Consider the following 23,874-nt stretch of genomic DNA (forward strand, 5'->3'; position numbering starts at 1 on the left):
ATGGTATAAGAGCCTTAAAATAACATTAGAACTAGTATTTCAAACTTGTCTCTCAAGAATTTCAATTTTGCAACTTAGTGCAGCAATTCTTTGTTTAGGATCGGGAGAATGTCCTGAAACAGACTGAGATGGGAGTATGATCTGGATGGTAGCTAGAATTTCATAGCTTGGAAGGATCAAATGGAAGCAGTGCTCAATGATAATGGTGTGTTAGAATATGTCAAAACTGACATTGCAAAACCCCAACAGTCGGATACACAACACTTAGTCCAATGGAAGAAGGATGATAAGGTCAGGAGAATTCTTTTGGAATATGTGAGAGACCATGTGGTCTCAAATATACATGGAAAAGAGACACCATTTTCTATGTGGAATAAACTGATTGAGCTATTCGAAAATAAAAGTGACCATAGAAAATTGGCCTTGAAAGACAAAATTCGAAACATTAGAATGTAGAAGAATGATATTATTCCGTAATATCTCTCCATATTTACACAAGTTTGGGATGATCTTGAAGAAGTTGGAGTGAATGTTATAGAAGATGATTTGGTGAGCCTAGCTCTTATAGGCCTTCCAAAATCTTGGCACAACTACCAGGAGTCTGTGAATGGAATGGAAAAACTACCGAATTGGGAAAGGTTGTGGTCCAATTTGATTCAGGGAGAGTTCAGGATCATAAATGCCAGAGAAGGAACTTCATCTAGAGCGTGAGATGAAGATAATTTTCCTTGGTTTGAAAAGGGAAGGAGAACCAAAGTAATCTTGAATCCAGCCAAAATAATGGCAAGAAGAAATACTTGAGCAAGATCAAGTTCTTCCACTGCCACGAATTCAGGCACTATGTAACAAAATGTTCGCACAAGAAGTCTACCAAGAAGCCTTTAGGTGGAGCAACAGGTGAATTACTGGCTTCACAAGTAGAATTATAATACACCCTAATAGTGTGTATGGCCATCACTATTATGTGGAGTGTGTAGTACCTTGATTCTAGTACCTCGCCCCATATGACAAGGTGCAAGAATTTTTTCAGTAGCTTGGAGGAGAAGGATCTCCAAATGCATATCTAAATGGGGGATGATGGGAGGTACAATGCTACAGGTATTAGTATTGTCACCTTTGAGAGGGAGAAAGTCTCTCCTCTCCACCTCAAATATGTTAAGTTTGTACCCGGGTTGAAAAAGAACCTGATCTTTGTAGCAATATTAGGAGATTGTGGCTATAACGTTATTTTTAGTAAAGGGAAATCCTTTATGAGACACATAACTACTGAACAAGTGAAGTAGATTGGGGTCGGAGTGAAGAATCTATACAAACTTGAGGTGGGTATTGTGTTTCGTTGAGAAGCAACGCTGTTAGGTCCTTATAATACTAGTGATTCCCCCATTACTATTGTCATTGTATCCCTTATTGTTATTGTTGTGCCCCTATTATCCCCATATTGTTATTATTATGCCCCATAGAATCCTACTATTGTTATTTTTGTGCCTCTATATTATTATTGTTAGGTCGGCTTGGTTATATTATGACCCCTTAGACTCCTATATATAGAAAGGAGGTTTTGTCATTTGTATCATCCAATAATTGTTCATTTGTGTAATGTAAAGGAGGCTTCCCCCTCGAAGAGGTTGAATTCTAAGGCGTTGATCTATCTTTTTATCCTTTTGTGAGCTGGTTTCCTAACATTTGGTATCAGAGCTTTGGATTCTAGGGTTTCGCTGCTCCAAATAGGTCATCATGGCATTTTCGCTATAAATTTTTTTCTGTGACATTTCAGAAGCGAAAAAAAAAAATGAATCCGACCATATCTTGTAATGCATTGGCTGGAATTACCACTCCTCAATCTATCAAGATAGAAGGGCATATCAAGAAGAAAAAGGTAATAGTGTTGATTGATTCGAGAAGTACCCATAATTTTATTCATTATAAGATAGCCAAAGAATTGAATTGCTTCCTATATCTAGCACCAGAGGGTCAAGTGATGGTTTCAAGTGGAGGAACCATAAATTTCTCAGGAAAGTTCCATAATATCAAGCTATCCATGGGAGAATATGTATTAAATAGCCCAATTATTTCCATTCCAATGGGTGGTGCTGATGTTGTACTAGGAGTCCAATGGCTACAATCCTTGGGTACAATAGCTTTTAATTTTCAAGAACTTTTCATGAAATTCTCTTAAGAAGGAAATGAAATTGAATTAAGGGGTATCGCAGGGAAACTGGGAAAGATAATCAGCTCTAATGGAATGACAAAGCTTCTAAAGAAAGAACAACGAGGCATAATTGCACAATTACGTTCACTAGAGTTTCCCACATCGAAATCATCCATTTCTCCATATCTCCAAAAATTCTTAGACAATCATTCCAAGGTATTTGAGACTCCCAAAGGCCTCCCACATATGCGTGACCATGATAATGCTATCAATTAGATTGCAGGAAGTGTTCCTCCAAACATAAGGCCTTACAGATATCCCTATGTCCAAAAGAGTGAAATTGAAGATATGGTTGCAAAAATGCTAGAGGTTGGTATAATTCAACCTGGTCAAAGTTCTTTCTCTGCTCTAGTAGTATTGGTTCATAAGAAGGATGGATCATGGCACATGTGTCTAGATTATAGGGAGCTCAACAAGCTCACTATTAAAGATAAATTTCCCATTCCTGTCATTGATGAATTGCATGGATCAATTTACTTCACCAAGTTGGATCTTCGTTCAAGATATCATCAAATCAGAATGAAGACTGAAGAAATTACAAAAACATCATTTAGAACTCATGAGGGTCATTATGAATTTTTGGTCATGCCTTTTGGCCTTACTAATGCACCTTCTACATTTCAAGGTTTGATGAATTCCATTTTCAAACCCTTCCATAGAAAATTTGTGTTAGTATTCTGTGATGATATACTAATCTACAACAATTCTTGGAAGGATCATGTCTAACATGTTGACAGGGTGCTCAAACTCTTGGAGGTTAAACAATTATATGCAAAGATGTCCAAATGTTTCTTTGGAGTAAAAGAGGTGGAATATTTGGGTCATATTGTATCTCATGAAGGTGTTAAGGTAGACCTTAGCAAAATTAAAACCATTAAGGAATGGAAAATCCCCACATCCATAAAGCACCTACGAGTATTTCTCGGGTTGATAGGGTATTATTGCAAGTTTGTTAAGAATTATGGGAGAATAGCAGCACCTCTAACAACATTATTGAATAAAGATGCATTCTCGTGGACTCCAGAAGCAACGAAGGCCTTTGAACATCTTAAAGAGGCAATGTGCCAAGCACCAGTCTTAGCTACACCAGACTTCACAAAAACCTTTATTGTGGAATGTGATGCCTCAGGAAATGGAATTGGTGTTGTTTTAATGCAATAACAAAGACCCATTGCTTTTGAAAGTCATCCAATCAAAGGAAAGTATTTACACAAAGCTATTTATGAGAAGGTGTTATCACTCAGATTTTCCCGGAAGTTGTAAGAAGGGGAAAGGGGTCCGAGGTAACCACAAACCAATCTTTTAGATATAGAATCTAGCCAATCCGTATCCAAAGAGGGCTCTCTCTTTAAGTTTTAGCTTTGTCTCATAAGGTTTTAGGCTAGTTATTAGAGCTTGGGATTTTTTTTGAATTTGTTGGTGAAATTCAATAAAAGAGGGGTAGAGCTGAATAGTTTAGTCCATTGGGCTAATGGAGTCAGAAAAATGGCTCAACTAGATTTGGTTTCTCAATAAAGGATGGATCCATAGGGAAAGATAGCAGAACAGGGAGAAAATAGAGAATTAAAAGGATGGGATGGAATTAAAAGGGTTGAAGCGCAATTAAGAATCCTTCAACATGTTTTAAGAGAATAGAACTTGACTAATCACCAATAAAGAGTAATTAAGAATTCTTTACTAAATGATTAACATGCATAAACTAGGAAACAGGAGCAATTAAGAATTCATTGTTTATGCTAGTTTAGAAGAAAACATTGAGAATAAAAACGATTGAATACAGATTGCACTTAAGCACTTTCTGAATTATTCTTTTTTGTTTTAATATTTAGATATGGAACATAATTGATATAATAAACCGGAAAACATTAACACGTGAGATATAAGATACTTGTTTGTTTGATGTCCAACACATGAATCATGTGAAAAGTCCTTTACATCAATCCTTCATCCAGCCAGCCATGAAAAATTTGTCCAACAACACTTTATTCCAAAATAATCAGGTTTACAACAATGTCTAAGAATCCACCCTCAATACTCTAAACGAGGGAGTACTTATACAAAAACTTTACAATAAAATATCTTATAACAAAGTGAGATATAATCTGAAATGACTAACTAGAAGTTACATGAAGATAGGGCCAGATAGTCTCGTAGATAATAGATAGAGGCAAACGGATGGTTTGCTATCCCTATTCTTGAGAGTGTGCTGGAGTTAGGCCCTATGATTTGGCCTCTTGTTGTCTTTGATGTAACTCTGTGCTGGCTGCTCTGTTTTTATCTTCTTATTGATACACTTTACCTGCATCTGATACTCTTTACCTGTTGATCTCTGTTTATCCTCTTTCACCCCCATTGACTGTAGTAAATAACCAAAATTTACTTTTTACCAAAGAGAAATTACAAAATTTCTAACATTTCTTCCCACCATTTTGGCTGTGGTATTCTGGTTTTTCGAAGTTTTCTGAGGGTTTCATCTGTTTCGGTGTACCTGAAAAAGGTAGGCTGAATAGGAAACAAGTGCTTTATTTCATGCTCAACATAGAACAGATTCTCTAGACTGTCATAGAGAACTCTGCCTGTAGGGAGTGCTTTTGATGCTGAAGCACTTGTTGATGAACTTGCCTGGTTGCCTGCATATTGATTCAATTTGTCCACATAATCTATATGCCTCATTAATTTTTCATTAATAACTAAAGGACTAGGTAACCCTTTACTCTGTAAAATACCAAATCTCTCCATAAAAGCATTAATTTCCTCCTGCATGTCATGGCATCTTCTTTCTAAATTTTACATCAGAGTCCTTTTAGTTAATACCCTTTTGACTTCTTAAATGTTGTCTGTTCTGTCTTCAATGCCTAGTTCTTGAAGCTGGTACTTATTCTTGCTATTCAAAAAATGTATGAGCTTGGTGGCTTCCTCAGGCATTTTTCCTAATTCTGCTCTTGTCTTCTGAATCTCTTCTCGAGCTACCTTTACCAACTCTATCTGCTCAAAAATTATTTGGATTGATGGCCAAACATCATTTATTGATTGAATGATGTTGGCCCATAGAATCTTCTTAATGTATGTCAGAGGCTTGTCAAAAGTTAGATCTTTTTCTAATGATTTTACCTTGTTTTCTATTCCTTTGATTTCCCTTGTTTTTTTTGCAACATTTATCTTTGAGAGATCATATTTTTGCTCTAGGTTGACATATTGTTCTTTTACCTTTTTCAGCTCTGAAACTTGTAGTTTCATTTCTTCCATTGACTTTATTAGCTCCTCTGTACTTGAATGTGAAATCCCTGCTGATGTTGTCCGTGTTCCTGTTACTGTTCTTGTGATTGCCTCAGCTATGGTTGCTGGAATATTTGGTGCTAGAGCTATACCAAGAGTTGAAGGGACTGCAGTTGAGATTACTGGTATCACATTGGGAGGTTGAGAGGTCGACTCTCCCTGCTTGTCCTTTAATGATTTTTCTAATGCTTGCCCAGTCTCATTCAGTCGTTCATTAAGTTTTAAGAGTAAATCCATCAGCTCTTCTTAAGAATTTTGCTTCATGATCTCAGCAGTCTGTGGATGCCTTGAAGGAGGTAGCTTTAGCTGCTTCCTCAAGGTAGAAATATCTTCATCTTTCTTTTTGATTAAGGCTTCTATAGCCTTCACATCTTTGGGATCATGTCCCAATCCAATAATTATTTCTTCTAAAGATTTTATTATGTTATCTTTAGCTTGTGAGGAGGCTTTCTCCATCTGTAATTGGGTAGTTGTATTATTCAGAGAATTCCCAAGTCTTTGGGCCATCATAGCCTTACTAGTCAATGTAGAATAAATCATTTCTCTCATTTGTTTGTGCAACTCAATCTGGTCCAAAGGATGAATGTCTAATGCCATGACTTCAAAATTGGTTCTGAGATAGTCTGCTGCTGATTGAGGCTGTGGTACTTTAGGTTTAAAGTAACTCATTATCATTTTGCCCTCTTTGATGTCATAGGCTGACATCAGTCTGTTTTGATTAGTGGGAGCCATTTTCAAATATTGATTGTAAACCTAGAGCCTTAATGGATCATTCTTGGCTTTTATTTCTATAAATTTCTTCTTGATATCTGAAGTGTCCTTTCCTGGTGGCCTGAAAGATGATACCTCTGTACTTTGTTGTCTTTCTAGCTCCTGTCTCTGTGAGCTAGTGGATGTCCCAACTACTGGGGAAGTTTGATGGTTGTATACTCCTTCTTTCCTTTGACTATCAGTTGTCTCTTCAATAAATTATTGCTCTGAAAGAGGATTTAGCCTTTGCTTTTTGGCACCAAGTTGTTCTGAGGATCCACTGGCAGGGGTAGCTACTTCCCTGTCTCTCTTTTTGTTCCTTTCCTCATTCAGAGGAGTCTGCAAGATTGGGGGTTCTCCAACATTGCCTTGAATTGGAGAGGTGTGAATTTGGGCCTGTTCCTTAGAATTTTCTGTCTGTTTTGACATTGTAATTCAAGGTGTGCATTTGGGCCTATTCCTTAGAAGTTTCTGGTTGTTTGACATTGTAGATTGCTCTGTGGCTTGAGTGCTGGTCTCTGGTTCCTTTCCCTTGGATGTTTCTGTAGCTGGTGTACTGGTATCCTGTGAAGGTTGCTGAGATGTTCCAGCTGTAGAGGCACTAACCCCTGATCTTTGAGAAGAATCAAGTCGTACCTGCCCAAAAGAATCCAGGTCAAGTGTTTTCTCAAGATCTCTCATAACATTCTCTATATTGACCTGTTCACTATCATTTTCTACTAGGGTCCCTTCCCTCCATTCATCCATATTGGCAAATTGTTCAATCTCTGGGATTCTATGGTGTATATATGGTGACAGCCTGTGCTTCATTCTTCTATCACAGATAAAGCTATTTGGGTCATATGGCACCCACCCAAAACTTTTGTGCAACTTAAGGTGATCTTCTAGAATTCTCTCTGCTTCTCTCCATGCTTCCCTAGTGCTACAGACAAAAGGGCCTAACTAATTTTTGATCTTGAGTTGAGCTTTCTTTTTGGCATTGTAAAATTGGACCAAATTTGAATTTATCATTTGTCTGAAATATTCCAATGCAAACAGTCTCATTGGAACGTACTTTGGTAGCTTGAAAGGACAAAGTTCACACCCATAGATCCTAATTTCTGTGTGGTTTTTGTATAAATACCAATCACCTATCATGTACTGCTTGGAAAGCTGAAGGATCTTCTTAATATCACCAAAAATCCTAGGAGGGGAAACTCCTGTAAATAAGGTGGTTGCTGGATGAACAAACTGATAAATGAACTCATTATAGGAGCAAGGGGACTCAAAGGATGCATGGAATTTGGGACTCCAAAAAATGACATTCCTTGGATTGCCTTTGGTGTCAAGTTTCATGACAGGGAAAGGAAAGTTTTCTCATTGATAATACAACATGAGATGATATATGAAGGTGGTATACTTGAAAACTCCTTCATTTTCCAATCTCAAGAATTGGTCATGAATCTTGTTAGCAATGTAGGAGGCATAATCATACTTAACAATAGGGGGCTGTCCAGGAGTAAAAATTGACAACAACACTAGGGTTACCTCATCAACATATTCACTATGTTGAAACCCATAACTAATATATCATATCAACAATAATTCTTCCCACATCTATAAAGGAGTTTTGCAGATAAGGAGGTGGGCCCTTGGGCTAATGTTTCTCTTGCATGAAAGTTTGACAGATGTGATTCAGTTTTGACTAAGACAGTTGGGTGGATTTCTCGAGTAAATATCCCATGGAAATGGGAGTCAGAGCTTGACTGGAGTGGAATTGCAACATTTTGTTGATGGACTGAGCAGTTATTGGGAAGAGGACTATTTGGCTTGGGGACATAACTGCTCTGAGGTTAGGGTCGTAATTGGCCTGGCATTTATGAATTATATCAGGGAAAACATGGACTGAGGGGAGAAAATACATAGGAAGGTTAGATTCCCATAGTCCTAAGATGTCAGAGCCATTCAGATAGTTGTCTCTACTTTGGCAAAAGACTTTAAGGTGGTTTTTATCAGTGGATAAGTCTTTTATCTGGAAGTCTTTATCTGCAAGAGGCAGATAGTCTAAATCTTTATGAGGAGCATTCATGGGTGCAACATTCAAAGCCACAGGGGTTTCCATTTCTAGTTCTTGTGGATTTAGAAAGGGAATTTCAGGTTTTCTCTAAGAAATGGGAAAAACAACAGGTGTGGGAACTTATATGGTGAAACAGAGACTGAATTTGTACTGAATTTAGGTCCTTTTATGTGGAATTGCAGTGTAAAACGTGAACTTGCAGGGTTTCGGCGGAAACTGGATAAATACCTGTGTTCAGGGAGTGAACAGTGCAATAGCAGGTGTTGATAGTGCTAACAGGTTCCAGGCTGCGTCAACTGCAAGTTTCTTAGCAAGGTGGCAGTTGGAAACCTCGAACAACTGACTTGGATGTTCTTTACATGGGAGCATAGGTTTGCAGTACAGAACAATGAAAATGATGTTTGTTAGTTTTATTAACAAAGTCAAGGTTGGTGGGGGTTTTTTGTTTTTAGGCAGATGACGTGCGCGGGTAATGAAATGATGTTTTGTCATATGCGGAAGGGCGGTAAGCGGTTTCCATCGCACCGTTTTTGGGGATGGGTGGTAATCAGCCTCGGACCAACGATTCCACAGATTGCTTGACGCGTGGTGGACGCACTGCGTGAAAACTGCTTGGTGATCGCGCGTTAACGTGCAGTCACCAAGGGTCGTGCGATATTGTTAATAACCGTCGGATGTGGAGGACGTGATCGGATGGTGGACGGGAGGTGCGATACAATGGGATTTAAAGTGAGTGGGCCCGACATAATTAGGAATTAATTAATCATATCAGGGATGTTGTGGTTGGTTGGGGGGTTTTTAATTAACCGTGAGGGTTAATTAATCCCGATTAATGCATCGGGGGAATCAGGTTTTTAACTAGTTACAAGTTAACTAGTTAATCCTGTTTAACATGTATTTATGGTTATAAATTAACCAAAGGGGTGGGATATATAGATTTTTGGGACTTTTAATAGTTTAAATAATACGAGAAAGGGTGAATTTGTGCGGGAATTATATAATATAAGTTAGAAATTAATATGGTAACGTAATGAAAAAGCGCCAAGTAAAAAACATTAGAATTGTGCATTTAACTTAGGCTTAAGTAGAAAAGGGTTTTATGTGATATTGTGTATTTTTCCGAAGTAAAATAAGATTTTATTTAGGAAAAGACTTATGAAAGTGAATGAATGATTTATGGATGGTTTAAAGTACTTAGGCTTTTTAAATTATTGGGCTGAGGGTTCGGTCCCTCCAGAAGTCAGAGAAATGCTCTGATCCCCTCCAATTCAACAAATACCTTAGTACTTAGGGGAAATTAGTGAATAATTAGGGAAAATGAGAAGGGTAGTTAATTATTCTGAATTTGCTTTGCTCGAAATGCTTTCCATGTACTGCATGCCTTGGCCTTGTGATGAAAGTGATAAATAAACACATTTAGATACATCATTCATCACATATGATTCTGCAACATCAACTACCTACCCTACCTACTTTATCCTAGCATTTTTACTTCTTTATTTGGATGCACTTAGACTGGAAAATCCTTATCAAATCTTCCTTTTCTTTTACATGGCAAAACCAATCTAAATCTGCACTTATTACATCCAAGGGCTCAAATTAAATAGTTGAGCTCCTTTTTATTTACTCTACCTATCTACTTATCTGCCAAGAGTACACTGTTTGGTCAGATATTATTCTCTATTTCTACAACATAAAATTGAAAAATGAATTAGCCAAGTTTAAATAGTTTGACTATTCATGAATTGTGGCATAAGTGACAAGTTGCACACAATTGTTTATTACACAAAGTGAAAAAGTAGTGGAATTTAGACTTGCACACTTTCCCTGGTCTTTCTTTTGGTTGGGGTTCATTTTCTTTCATTTTTTTCGACCATTTTTATTTATTCTTCTTACCCTTTGATTTTTCTTTTAGGGTATACCCTCTTTACATTTTTTAAATTTTTTGATTTTTTGAAAATGTGGAAAACCTTTGCAACAAGAAAATGTATGAACATATTACAGAGTTCATCAAATCAATCATGACATATGACACCTATTGGTATAGGGGCCTAATAGTGGCTCCACTTGGGGATGGTTTTTCCTGGTGAAAAGTCAAGAACAATAGATCAGATGGCCTCTGAATGACTTTGACTATGTTCTGCAATCTTCTTTTCATGCTGCTTTATTATATATATGACAATAATACCTCTGAAGCTTAGGGCCTTCTCTTCGGGCTTCAACTTCACAAGTTACTGTCCAATCCAACAGTGACATTACAAAGGATATAGTATGTACATGTTAATCATCATGGTAAACTTAATAGGTAGGATCAAAGTAATGTTTTATCATTCGACCATTGACTAGTCCTTCTTTTGATGCTGTGCCATCCAAGTTCTTCAAATAATATGTATTATTTCCTTGTAGGGCTTGGATAATGTATGGACCTTTCCATAGGAAATCAAACTTCCCATGTTTCCCCTTGTCTTCTCTTCTGGAATCCCATCTTAGCACTTTGTCTCCAGGGTGGAAATCTTCTGCTTTAGTTCTTCTATCAAATATCTTCTTGAGCTTTTCCTGCCATATTTGGGATCTTTGATACACCTCCTCTCTGGTTTGCTGTAAATTGATGGTCTGATTAATCCTCCTTTGGATATCATTGGGTTCCACTTGAGCTTCTTGGAGTAGTTTCATAACAGGAACTCCTAATGATGAAGGAAATATAGCCTCCATGCCATAGACTAATTCATAAGGACTAGTGCCAATGGATTTCTTGGTAGTAAGCCTGTCTGCCCATAGTGCATTTATCAGTTTCTTATGCCAAGTATTTTTATTTTCTTCCAACAATTTTTTAATGATATTTATGAGGCTCTTGTTGGAGGATTCAGCTAGTCCATTTCCTTGTGGATAATAGGTTGTGGAATGGCCTAAGGTAATGTGGTATTTATTACAAAAACTGATCATCTTTCTTGATTTAAAAGCTGCAGCATTGTCAGTTATGATTTTTGTGGGGCAGCCAAATCTGGATAATATGTTGGTTTCTAGGAAACCTATGATCACTGTATCTGTGGCCTGTCTGGAAGGTATGGCCTCTATCCATTTGGTAAAATAATCAGTGGCAGTAAGGATCCATTTATGTTGGCCAGAGGAGGGAGGATGGATTTCTCCAATGAAGTCAAGACCCCATTGTTGGAATGGTTTTTCAGTAGAGATGGGTTTCAGGGGTAAAGGTAATAGTTTTCTCTTGCCCTAAAAAATTTGGCATTTATGGCAAGAGGTGAAATTTTTTTTCACATCAGCAAACAAGGTTGGCCAATAGAAACCAACCCTTAAGATCTTATCTGCAGTCAATTTCCAGTAGAGGTGTCCACCACAGTCTCCTACATGAAAATATTGAAGTGTCTTGTCAGCTTCATTCTTTAACAAACAATTTAATAATATTCCTTCATGATTCTTCCAAAAAAGAGCACTATCTAAAATACAAAACTTTAAAGCTTTCATCTTTAAAAACCTGCTTTTTGTTCTGGACAACCCTGGAGGAGCCTGCAAGTTTTGTAACACATAAATTATATCAGCGTACCAAGGTGAATCTGAAAAGGCTTTGCTGATCTGTGGAGTCGCCATCTCCTGTTCATCATCTAGTTCATTTATATCCAGGGCTTGACAATTGGTTTCTGCCATAAGTTTGGCCAATCCCTATCTTTTTATCAATTTAGTAGGTTTTTTTTCAATATCATATTCCAAAATGGTAGCAATCCATTTACCTCTTTTTCCCTCAATTCCATCCTGGTTCAGGATGTCCTTCACAACAGTGTCTGGTACATAGGCTACCACATGAGAATACAATATGTAAACTCTAAAGTCCTTAATTGCTTTAACAAGTGCAAATGCCTGTTTTTCCATGATTTTGTATTTCAGTGATGCATCTCTAAGTGCTTTACTAAAGAAGGCTATAGGTTTCACATCCTTGGTCATCCTTTTGTAGTAAAATAGCTGCTATAGCGTGTTCTAAGGCAAAAGAAAAAATTATGAAAACTCTATCAAATTGGGGACTTGTAAGGACCGGTGTTCTGGTCAAAGCCATTTTAATTTCTTCAAATGCTTGTTTGGCTTCTACTGTCCATTTAATACTTGAATCCTTTTTTAACATATCATTAAGTAACCTAATTAGTTATGTTAAGTTAGATATGAATCTTCTCAAGAAATTTATCTTTCCTAAAAAGGCTTGAAGTTCCTTGATGCTTCTAGGATGAGGTATCTGTAAAATTGCTTCTATTCTAGCAGGGTCAATTCGAATGCCATCCTTTGAAATGATGTGACCTAAGAGCTTACCTTCTTCCAAGCCAAATAAGGACTTCTTAGGATTTAAAGAGATACCATATTTTCTGCATTTAAGAAATACTTGTCTGAGATGGTCCAAATGCTGCTTATCTGACTTAGAAAAAACAGTTAGGTCATCTAGATATATGACAAGAAAATCATGAATCTCTTTAGAAAATGCAATATCCATTGCTCTCTGGAAAGTAGCTCCTGCATTTTTAAGCCCAAAAGGCATTTTGATATACATAAATGTGCCCCATGGTGTGGTAAAGGAAGTTTTTTCTTGATCATCAGGGTGAACTAGAATCTGGTTATACCCTGAAAATCCATCCAAAAGTGAAATCCTAGAAGCTCCCACTACCCTTTGCAAAATATGATCCATCTTAGGTAAAGGGTAATTATCCTTTAAAGAAACTTTATTCACATTTCTCAGGTCTACACATAGTCTTATTTCACCAGTTTTCTTCCTAGTAGGTACTAAATTAGATACCCACTCTGAAAATCTTATAGGTGCAATTATCCCTGCCTCATACATACGTTTAATTTCTTTCTCAATCAGTGGTAGTAATACAGGGTTGATTCTTCTGAGTTTCTGTTTGAATGGTTTCTGGTCTTCCTTCAAAGGTATGGTATGCTGAATTATTGAGGTATCATATGATTTCAAATCCTCATAACTCCAGGCGAAGACATCCTAGAATTCTCTCATGAGTTCAACATATTTTAACTTTTGGTCAGGAGGTAAGGACTTTGATAGTTTTACCATTTTTGGATTTTCTTCTGTTCCTAAGTTATACTCTTCAATGTCTGCTTTTAGTGGTTCCATCTTTGGTTTCTTAGGAATGTCATTGGAATCAAAGAGGTCCTCTAGAGGGGTTAATCCCTTAGGCAAATGATTGTCTTTTAGATCAATGACCTCTGTTTCTTCTTCATTTATCTCATCAAGGTCCATCTGTTTTAAGTCTTGAACTTCTTGTTTGGTGAAAGTTGTGGGATGAAGCATTTGAATTGAACTTTCTTCTACAATGTTGGCATCTACCTCATCTATCTGTTTAGTAGCATCAATATCTATGTGACTATGAGAAAATTCTTTGTCTAAAGTTAGAAAGTTATTAATTTGCTCATCATTTTCGAAAACTTGCCAGTTCTTTAGATTGTCAGGGATAGCTGGCCTATGCCTAATTTCAGCAGTGAATTGGTGATTAGGCTCGAAAGGTAATTTACAGGTGCTGGCAAACATGGCCAGACTGTGAGCATGTAAGTTGTGCTTCCTAGGTACTACTGCAAGCTTAGTTTCCAAAAAAGTATTAAGAATCTCTATAATTGTTCCCCTATAGTATCCTAATCTAGGATCTCTAGTAAGGTACTTTCCTTTAATTTGATTAACAATTAATTCTGAATCACCTATAACAGAAACTCTAATTGCTCCTAACCTTTTTACAAGTTTAAGTCCTAGCAAAAGAGCTTCATACTCTGCCATATTATTGGTGCATTTAAAATTTAGCCTGTAGGCATGGCCTTCAGCATGGTCATTTTCTAAGTTATGCACCTAAATTCCTGCCCCTACTCCCAATTTGTTGACTAAACCATCAAACTCTAAGTGCCAAAGAATTTCATGGACATAATCAGTGTCAGGGGTGGTGGGAATTTGTTTAACTGGAGGCTTCAGTTTTTCATTCTCATCAAGTTTATCTTTGTCATCTGATTTGTCATTTGTATCTAAGATTTCCTGGATCTGAACACTTGTTTTTCCTATTTCAATTTCTTTTGGTTCTGCTGCTAAAACTTGTTCATTGTTGGCAGGATTGATTTCGGCATTGTATAGAATAAATGAATCCATATCTGAGTGTACTGAGTAGATAGGGAAATTTTGTGGTTTCTCCTGGCTACTTACTACATATTTCATTAATGTCTCTCGGTATAGCTTCTTAGGTTGGTCGAAAACAGAGATAGTAGCATAAGACATGTCCAATTGTAGTGATCCTTGAAGTTTAGCACCCTAGGACCTGGATAATAACATTCCATATTTTGGAGGAATATCTGCTACTACTATATCCATCAAGATTGTTTTGGCAGGGTATTGAACTAAAGAAACACACAAGTCTTTTATTAATCCTAAACATCTCACTTGACTTGAATCAAAAGAAAAGAGATCTTTATATGGTCTAGTGATGTCAAGATCTAATTTCTCCATTACAGACTTGGGCATTAAGTTGTGAGATGCCCCAGAATCAAACATGGCATTGTGGAGGATTTTGTCATGAATATTTAAACTCACATAGAAGGGAGGAACACTTCCTTCTAAGTGTTTCCCATTCACTTCAGGGCCAAAGATTAGTTCTGGTTGGTCATCAAAAACATTTACAGAGTCTTCAGTTCCAGTGATTTTAAGTGATCTGTTAATTTGTTCTCAGTAGGCATCATGTTTAGCTAATTTGGAGAGTGGAACAACTACCTTTAGTTTGCCTACTTCAGTTTCCAGATTGAAAGGCTTTTCTGTTTGGGCTTTAGTGTTTCAAACAGTTGGATTCTCTCTATTTTCTGGGTTTTCAGTGTTTTTGTCTTTTTCAGGAGTAGGGTCAACATTTACATTTTCTCCTAAATTAACTTCTGGAGGTTCTTCCACAGTTGCCTTAGAAGTAAGGGGAATGGAAGAGTCTCTGTTATTCGGTTGATTGTCAGACACATCTACTATTATGGGATTAGAGGGGTTATTATTAGGTCTAGACAAAATTTGTACATGTGGGGGGACTGTTTTACCTTTGACAGGCTGTTTTGGAGCTTTCTGTTTGTTGTTTTCAGGAACATCAATTCTTCTACTTCTCAAATTATATTGTTTGTGCACTTCATAGATAGTTGTGTCATATCCCTCCCTGAAGTCAAATGATTCTCCTGACTGAGTTTGAAATTGTTTGAGAATATGAGCCTCTTGATCTTCTTGAGTTAGAAAAACTTCTCCTTCATTGTTAAGTCCCATCAGATTTATCTGAGTATCTTCAGGGGGATCCTCGGAGCTGGAAGCTTCTATGTAATTCTCTTGGAAAGGGGGTCTAATGTTTTGATCTGGACCAGTTTTCCCAGGGTTCTGATTTTGGTTTTTTCGGAAATTGGGATTCCTCCCTGTGTTGGTTGGCTGACCATCCCAAGGTGATTTTCTTTCTATTGTTTCCACTCTATCCCCTAGTCTTTCCATTCCTTTGATTATAGCATCCAGTTTCTATTCAACAGGTGAAGCTTCTTCTTTCACTGGTATCCTTGTTTCACTTCTAATCTTGGCACATTTTGACATCAGATTAGCTTCAACACTGACAGCTATACTTTGCATTTTTTCTAAAGTTCTAGGGGCTCTTTCCCTTAGTTGAAAAGCCATATCTGAATCAAATCCATCTGGGAATTTGATTAGGGCCAAATCAGGTGGGGGTCTAAGGTTTTGAGGAATAGCATTGTATACAACATTGAACCTAGTGCAGTAATCTTGCACAGTTTCTTGGGTTCCTCTCTTAAGGTTTTCATACTCTGATAAGATCTGCAGAGGATCTTTCTTCTTCTCCCAACGATCTAAGAATTGTGTATAAAGGGTTTCTAGGCTGTCTATGTTGTTTGCCCTTAAAGCCCTAAACCAAGTTCTGACTTCACCTGTTAGACTTTGAACAAATATCCTCATTCTTACATCAGCAATATCAATCTCATATATTTCAAAATAGTCAGTCATTTTTTTGGTATGTTGCTGAGCTGTGTAGGTGCTAGTACCATCGAATTGAGTGATTTTACTTTGATAGTCTTGGGGCATGGCACCCAAATTGGCAGGTAAAACCAGAGGGGTATACGTGTTTGCCATGGCTGGAGGTAATGACATAACAGATGGAGTAGGGGTGACAATGGGAATGTGGGTTGTGGATGGAGGAGTAGAAGGAGGGGTTTGTGGTGGAGTGGTTTGGGTTTGGGATGTAGAAGCAACAGTGATTGTAGAGGGATCAGGTGTTCTCTCAAAAGTAAGCTCAGATTGTATTGAATTCTGTAAATGTCTGTTTATTGAGAAACTAATAGCTTCAAATTGTAACTCTTCAATAAATACTGGGTCTAGAACCAAGTGAATCAATTCGGAGTTAGAAAATGTTACAAATAAAGAGGTCTCAAAAAACTCATCAAAGGGTTCGTCCTCGAGATAAATCCACCTATCAGGGCAGGATCTTGACCTGAAGATGGGTCGAGAACTAGCAGTACTTTCTTGACTTTCCTGTCTCCTAAGAATTCTGGGAATCAGATTGGGATTCTCAAACACAGGTGGTGGATTTGGATTAGGATTTGGCCTAGTGTAACGAGTCCTTTCTGAAGCCAGATTTCTTGGTTTTGATTTTCTGAATTAATTTCAATAACAACTTCTATGATTTCTTTAAGATGTTTCAGATTTGAATTAAAAACCTCCCTAAATATTTGTTTAACTGAGGAACTGGTTCATGTTCAGTTCATAAACTAGACCGGAGATAGACTGAAGCAGCATTCATCTACTTATGCCTTGCAAAGCAAGAGAAGTCCGAAGGGTACCTAGCTAACTTCAGGCTCCATTTGTAGTTTATAAAGTAAACAATAATAACAACAAATTTTCATTCCCCAGTGGAGTCGCCACTATGTTATCACTTAGATTTTCCCAAAAGTTGTAAGAATGGGAAATGGGTCCGAGGTAACCACAAACCAATCTTTTAGATACATAATCTAGCCAATCTGTATCCAGAGAGGGCTCTCTCCTTAAGTTTTAGCTTTGTTTCATAAGGTTTTAGGCTAATTATTAGAGCTTGGGATTTTGTTTGAATTTGTTGGTGAAATTCAATAGAAGAGGGGTAGAGCTGAATAGTTTAGTCCATTAGGCTAATGGAGTCATGAAAATGGCTCAACTGGATTTGGTTTCTCAATAAAGGATGGCTTCATAGGGCAAGATAGCTGAACGGGGAGCAAATAGAGACTTAAAAGGATGGGATGGGCTTAAAAGGGTTGAAGGGAAATTAAGAATCCTTCAACATGTTTTAAGAGAATAGAACTTGACTAATCACCAATAAAGAGAAATTAAGAATTCTTTACTAAATGATTAACATGCGTAAACTAGGAAACAAGAGCAATTAAGAATTCATTGTTTATGCTAGTCTAGAAGAAAACATTGAGAATAAAAACGATTGAAGAAAGATTGCACTTAAGCACTTTCTGAATTATTCTTTTTCATTTTAATATTCAGATATGGAACATAATTGATATAATAAACCAGAAAACATTAACACATGAGATATAAGATACTTATTTGTTTGATGTCCAACACATGAATCCTGTGAAAAGTCCTTTACATCAATCCTTCATCCAGCCAGCCATGAAAAATTTGTCCAACAACACTTTATTCCAAAATAATCAGTTTTACAGCAATGTCTAAGAATCCACCCTCAATACTCTAAACGAGGGAGTACTTATACACAAACTTTACAATAAAATATCTCATAACAAAGTGAGATATAATATGAGATGACTAACTAGAAGTTACATGAAGATAGGGCCAGATAGTCTCGTAGATAATAGATAGAGGCAAATAGATGGTTTGTTGTCCCTATTCTTGAGATGTGCTGGAGTTAGGCCCTATGATTTGGCCTCTTGTTGTCTTTGATGTAACTTTGTTCTGGCTGCTTTGTTTTTATCTTCTTACTGATACACTTTACCTGCATTTGATACTCTTTACCTGTTGATCTCTGTTTATCCTCTTTCACCCCCATTGATTGTAGTAAATAACCAAAATTTACTTTTTACCAAAGAGAAATTACAAAATTTCTAACATTTCTTCCTACCATTTTGGCCGTGGTATTCTGGTTTTTCAAAATTTTCTAAGGGTTTCATCTGTTTCGGTGTACCTAAAAAAGGTAGGTTGAATAGGAAACAAGTGCTTTATTTCACGCTCAACATAGAACAGATTCTCTAGACTGTCATAGAGAACTCTGCTTGTAGGGAGTGCTTTTGATGCTGAATCACTTGTTGATGAACTTGCCTGGTTGCCTGCATATTGATTCAATTTTTCCACATAATCGATATGCCTCATTAATTTGTCATTAATAACTAAAGGACTAGTTAACCCTTTACTCTGTAAAATACCAAATCTCTCCATAAAAGCATTAATTTCCTCCTGCATGTCATGGCATCTTCTTTCTAAATTTTGCATCAGAGTCCTTTTAGTTAATACCCTTTTGACTTCTAGAATGGTGTCTGTTCTGTCTTCAATGCCTAGTTCTTGAAGCTGGTACTTATTCTTGTTATTCAAAAAATGTATGAGCCTGGTGGCTTCCTCAGGCATTTTTCCTAATTTTGCTCTTGTCTTCTGAATCTCTTCTCGGGCTGCCTTTACCAACTCTATCTGCTCAAAAATTATTTGGATTGATGGCCAAACATCATTTATTGACTGAATGATGTTGGCCCATAGAATCTTCTTAATGTCTGTCAGAGGCTTGTCAAAAGTGAGATATTTTTCTAATGATTTTACCTTGTTTTCTAATCCTTTGATTTCCCTTGTTTTTCTGCAACATTTATCTTTGAGAGATCATATTTTTGCTCTAAGTTGTCATATTGTTCTTTTACCTTTTTCAGCTCTGAAACATGCAGTTTCATTTCTTCCATTGACTTTATTAGCTCCTATGTACCTGAATGTGAAATCCCCGCTGATGTTGTTCCTGTCCCTATTACTATTCCTGTGACTGCCGCAGTTGTGGCTACTAGAATATTTGGTGCCAGATTTGTACCAAGAGTTGAAGGGATTGCAGTTGAGACTACTGGTATCACATTGGGAGGCTGAGAGGTCAACTCTCCCTGCTTGTCCTTCAATGATTTTTCTAATTCTTGCTCAGTCTCATTCAGTCATTCATTAATTTTTAAGAGTAAATCCATCATATCTTCTTTAGAATTTTGTTTCATGATCTTAGCATTCTGTGGATGCCTTGAAGGAGGTAGTAATATCTTCATCTTTCTTTTTGATTAAGGCTTCTATAGCCTTCAAATCTTTGTGATCATGTCCCAATCCAATAATTATTTCTTATAAAGATTTTATTCTGTTATCTTTAGCTTGTGAGAAGGCTTTCTCCAGTTGTAATTGGGCAGTTGTATTATTCATATAATTCTCCAGTCTTTGGGCCATCATAGCCTTATTGGTCAATGTAGAATAAATCATTTCCCCCGTTTGTTTGTGCAACTCAATCTGGTCCAAAGGATGAATGTTTGATGCCATGACTTCGAAATTGATTATGAGATAGTATACTATTGATTGAGGCTGTGGTACTTTAGGTTTAAAGTAACTCATTATCATTTTGCCCTCTTTGATGTCATAGGTTGACATCAATCTGTTTTGATTAGTGGGAGCCATTTTCAAATATTGATTGTAAACTTGGAGCCTTAATGGATCGTTCTTGGCTTTTATTTCTGTAAATGTCTTCCTGATATCTGTAGCGTCCTTTCCTAGTGGCCTAAAAGATGATACCTCTATAGTTTGTTGTCTTTATAGATCCTATCTCTGTGAGCTAGTGGATGTCCCAACTACTGGGGAAGTTTGATGGCTGTCTACTCCTTCTTTCCTTTGACTATCAGTTGTCTCTTCAATCAATTCTTCCTTTGAAAGAGGATTTAGCCTTTGCCTTTTGACACCAGGCTATTCTGAGGGTCCAATGGTAGGGGTAGCTACTTCCCTGTCTCTCTTTTTGTTCCTTTCCTCATTCAGAGGAGTCTGCAAGATTAGGGGTTCACCAACATTGCCTTGAATTGGAGAGGTGTGCATTTGGGCCTGTTCCTTAGAAGTTTTTGGTTGTTTTGACATTGTAATTCAAGGTGTGCATTTTGGCCCGTTCCTTAGAAGTTTCTAGTTGTTTTGACATTGTAGATTGCTCTGTGGTTTGAGTGCTGGTCTTTGGTTCCTTTCCCTTGGATGTTTCTGTAGCTGGTGTACTGGTATCCTGTGAAGGCTACTGAGATGTTCCAACTGTAGAGGTACTAACCCCTGCTCTTTGAGAAGAATCAATTCGTACCTGCCCAAAAGAATCCAAGTCAAGTATTTTCTCAAGATCTCTCATAACATTCTCTATATTGACCTATTCACTATCATTTTCTACTAGGGTCCCTTCCCTCCATTCATCCATATTGGCAAATTGTTCAATCTCTAGGATTCTGTTAGGTTCCTATACCAATAGGTGTCATATTTCATGATTGACTGTGGGAATGCCAAATATGATCATCCTTTCCATGCTGCAAAGGTTCCATATTTTCAAAAACCAAAAAATTTAAAAAAAAATGTAAAGAGGGTATGCCCTAAAAGAATAATCAAAGGGAAAAAAAAATGAATGGGTCAAGAAAGAAAGAAAATCAACCTAAAAGAAAAGACCAAGAGAGTGGGCTAGTCTAAAATGCCACTACTGTCCTATTTTTTGCAAAGAACTTCAAATCATGCAATCAGTGACTTCTGTCGCACTTGATGGATGGCCAAACAGCTCAATCTTGGCCAGTCCATGTAAAAATTTCTTATTGTAGCGTTAGAGAATAAGATTTGTTCCAAAAGTTCAAGCTTGGCAGATCAGTAGTTAGGTAGAGAAGCAAAGGTGCTCAACAGCTAAATCTAAGCCCCTGGAAGAGATAAGGGCAGACTTAGATAGGAGGGCAGTCAAAAGAAAACAAGAGAGAAAAGGGTTGCTAGTTCAAATGCACCCAATCAAAAGGAAGGAAAAATGTTAGGTGTATTAGGCTGGGTAAGTAGTTTGATGTTGCAGAAGCAAGTTTGTGATCAGTTTTGTCTTTTTGAATATGTTTTATCTCATGAATATCATAAGCGCAATGGCACTTGTTTGGTCACAGTTCAGGTGGAGCATGACTAATTTCCCCTCTCATTTCCCCAAGAACTCTTATTAACATCCCGTCAAGGACATTGGGATCTGCTCAATGGTCCTAGTCCATTTCCTTTTATGAAAAATACTAAGTGGAGCTCTGTGTTTACTTAGCCAAAACAAGCCACATTTCTTGTGTAAAAATAATCATTTCATTTCACTTCCATTTCCCTAAAAACCTAAGTTATTACCTTATAAACTTAGTGTTTTCTATTCGCAAAACCACACTAACACTTTGCTTTATTATATAGCTCCTATTTAAAGTTTTCCCCGCCCCTATTATACATAAAATAGCATAAAAGTCCCTAAAAATCTAAATATCCCAACCCTCGACTTAATATAGCCATATACCATAACGTTTCAGGAATTACAGGTTCATTTGGAACCTTATAATAACCATCCCCACGTATAAAACCTTGGGATTTAATTAACATTTGGTTAATTTAACCGACCCGCAAAACCCAAAATCGCATACACTGTAATACTTCGCAAAAACCTTAAAAACGTTGAAATATTATGGCGGGTCCCGTGTATTACACCTCCGCCTGTTTAACGTGCCGCCAACCATCGGATCCGATCCCCCAGATCGGACGGCCCACATGCATATCGTGAGCCCTCATATGTTGAACGATAGCGTCTAGGGGATGGGCGGTATTTCTGCCATACACGAGACACGTGTCAGGCACCCGGCGTGATCGCTGCCCCCTCTGACAAAACCATTTTGGCCCAAAGGCGGTGCGGGGGCCAAACCGCTTACCGCCTATGCCCCCACCCTCTCGTCACCCTCACGTCATCAAACACGTCACCTACCACCCCACCTCCGTGTCATCCGCCGTGTCCACCACGTCACTGCCAAGTCGGCCTCCGTACCCATGCTATACGACAAAATCATGATGTCATGCTGACGTCACCCGACCAAAGTGCGCCAAAAACCCGCCAAAATCCAAATTTTTGTCAAAACGCCATTAAAACGTCATTTTTGTCCATTTTACCTTGTTTTTTCTACGCAATATTTGCATGGTTTTCAATGACCAAAACGCTATTGTCGTTGCACAGTCCAGCACCCAGGCAAATCAACTCCGCTGCTTGGTCCCTCAGCTCGGCCTGCCACCCACATTGTGCACCAGGCGTCCATAAAACAGGTATTTACCCAAATTCTTCTCCCAAACCTCTTTTTCCAAGTTTTTCTCCAAAAATTGCCCGTAGAACCAAATTTTGAATTAACAACATAGTGTTGCCCCTTTGCATTTTAACCTCTGTTTGGCCCATTTTTCCCAAAGAAAACCTATGGACTGTGTTCCCTCTGCAAATTCACCCATCGAGCTGAAATTAAGCTTATGTCCGCCTGCAATTTCCATAGAAAGCTCCAGAAACTAATATTTTACCTACTATTGCCGTGAAAGATCCAAATTTTAAATTAAATAATCACAGAGGGTTGAAAAATGGAGACTCCAGTTGCCCTCAATGTTGCCCCCTTGAATGCACCACACAAGGAGTTGGAATGGTTGCCCTTAGCTGATAGGGACTTCCAAATACAAGACCTAAGGGGTATCAAAGACCATCTGCAAACATTTTGTGAAATTAGGAACAACTACCTAAACAAGACTGATCTCTATGGCATCTGGGAGTCCAATCTGCCCATATATTATCTTCCATCAGTCAATGTATATCAAGATATAATCCATTTGTGTTGTGTTAACTATGAGCCTACTCAAAGGGTAGTCATGTCCCCAAACGACACTATCCTGTTCTATATCACTCCTGACTCAACCAATGAGATGTTGCATTTCAAGCCTAATCATCCTCTGACACCTCTGTCTATGAAACATTTGCTGGACCAAGGCTCCAAACTATCCTCTGCAGAAATAGGCTGAATTGCCAATTTATTCATGAGCCCAGACTCCCAGCCCAGAGACTCACCTCCTTTTCACCAGGTCTATTTCAATGAAGTTGGGAGAACTGCCATTGACATGATATCCTATGTCCCGGGTTTCAGAACAAGTGAGTATGTTGATGAGACCATTCTTGCCCTGATGTCTATATTTATTCCAGGACACCCTCCTGCCATCAAGTTTGACTTTGCTACCTTAATTAGCAACAAAATCCATGAACAATTCATGAGCCAAAATAGAGAAGGGGTTTTCAAGTATACAGCCTATATATATCATCTGTTCCTATACTATGAAACAGATAGTTTTCAGTTCCATGTCAAGAAATTGGATGCAAAAGGAGAAAGGAGATCTGCCATATTTTGGACCCCAGTCTTCCATGTAGTCCATAAATCTCCTTATACTTATTGTGAGTTCATTGATCTATTCATATATCCAGTCTCATCTCTATCGATGAGAAGTCCTCCTCCCAGACTCACAGCTGAAATGCAGAAAATCTTGCAACTGTCCAAA

Source organism: Pinus tabuliformis, chromosome X, assembly GCF_031772625.1.
Source record: "Pinus tabuliformis cultivar Carrire ecotype Pingquan chromosome X, CPIR1, whole genome shotgun sequence".
Taxonomy (NCBI): domain Eukaryota; kingdom Viridiplantae; phylum Streptophyta; class Pinopsida; order Pinales; family Pinaceae; genus Pinus; species Pinus tabuliformis.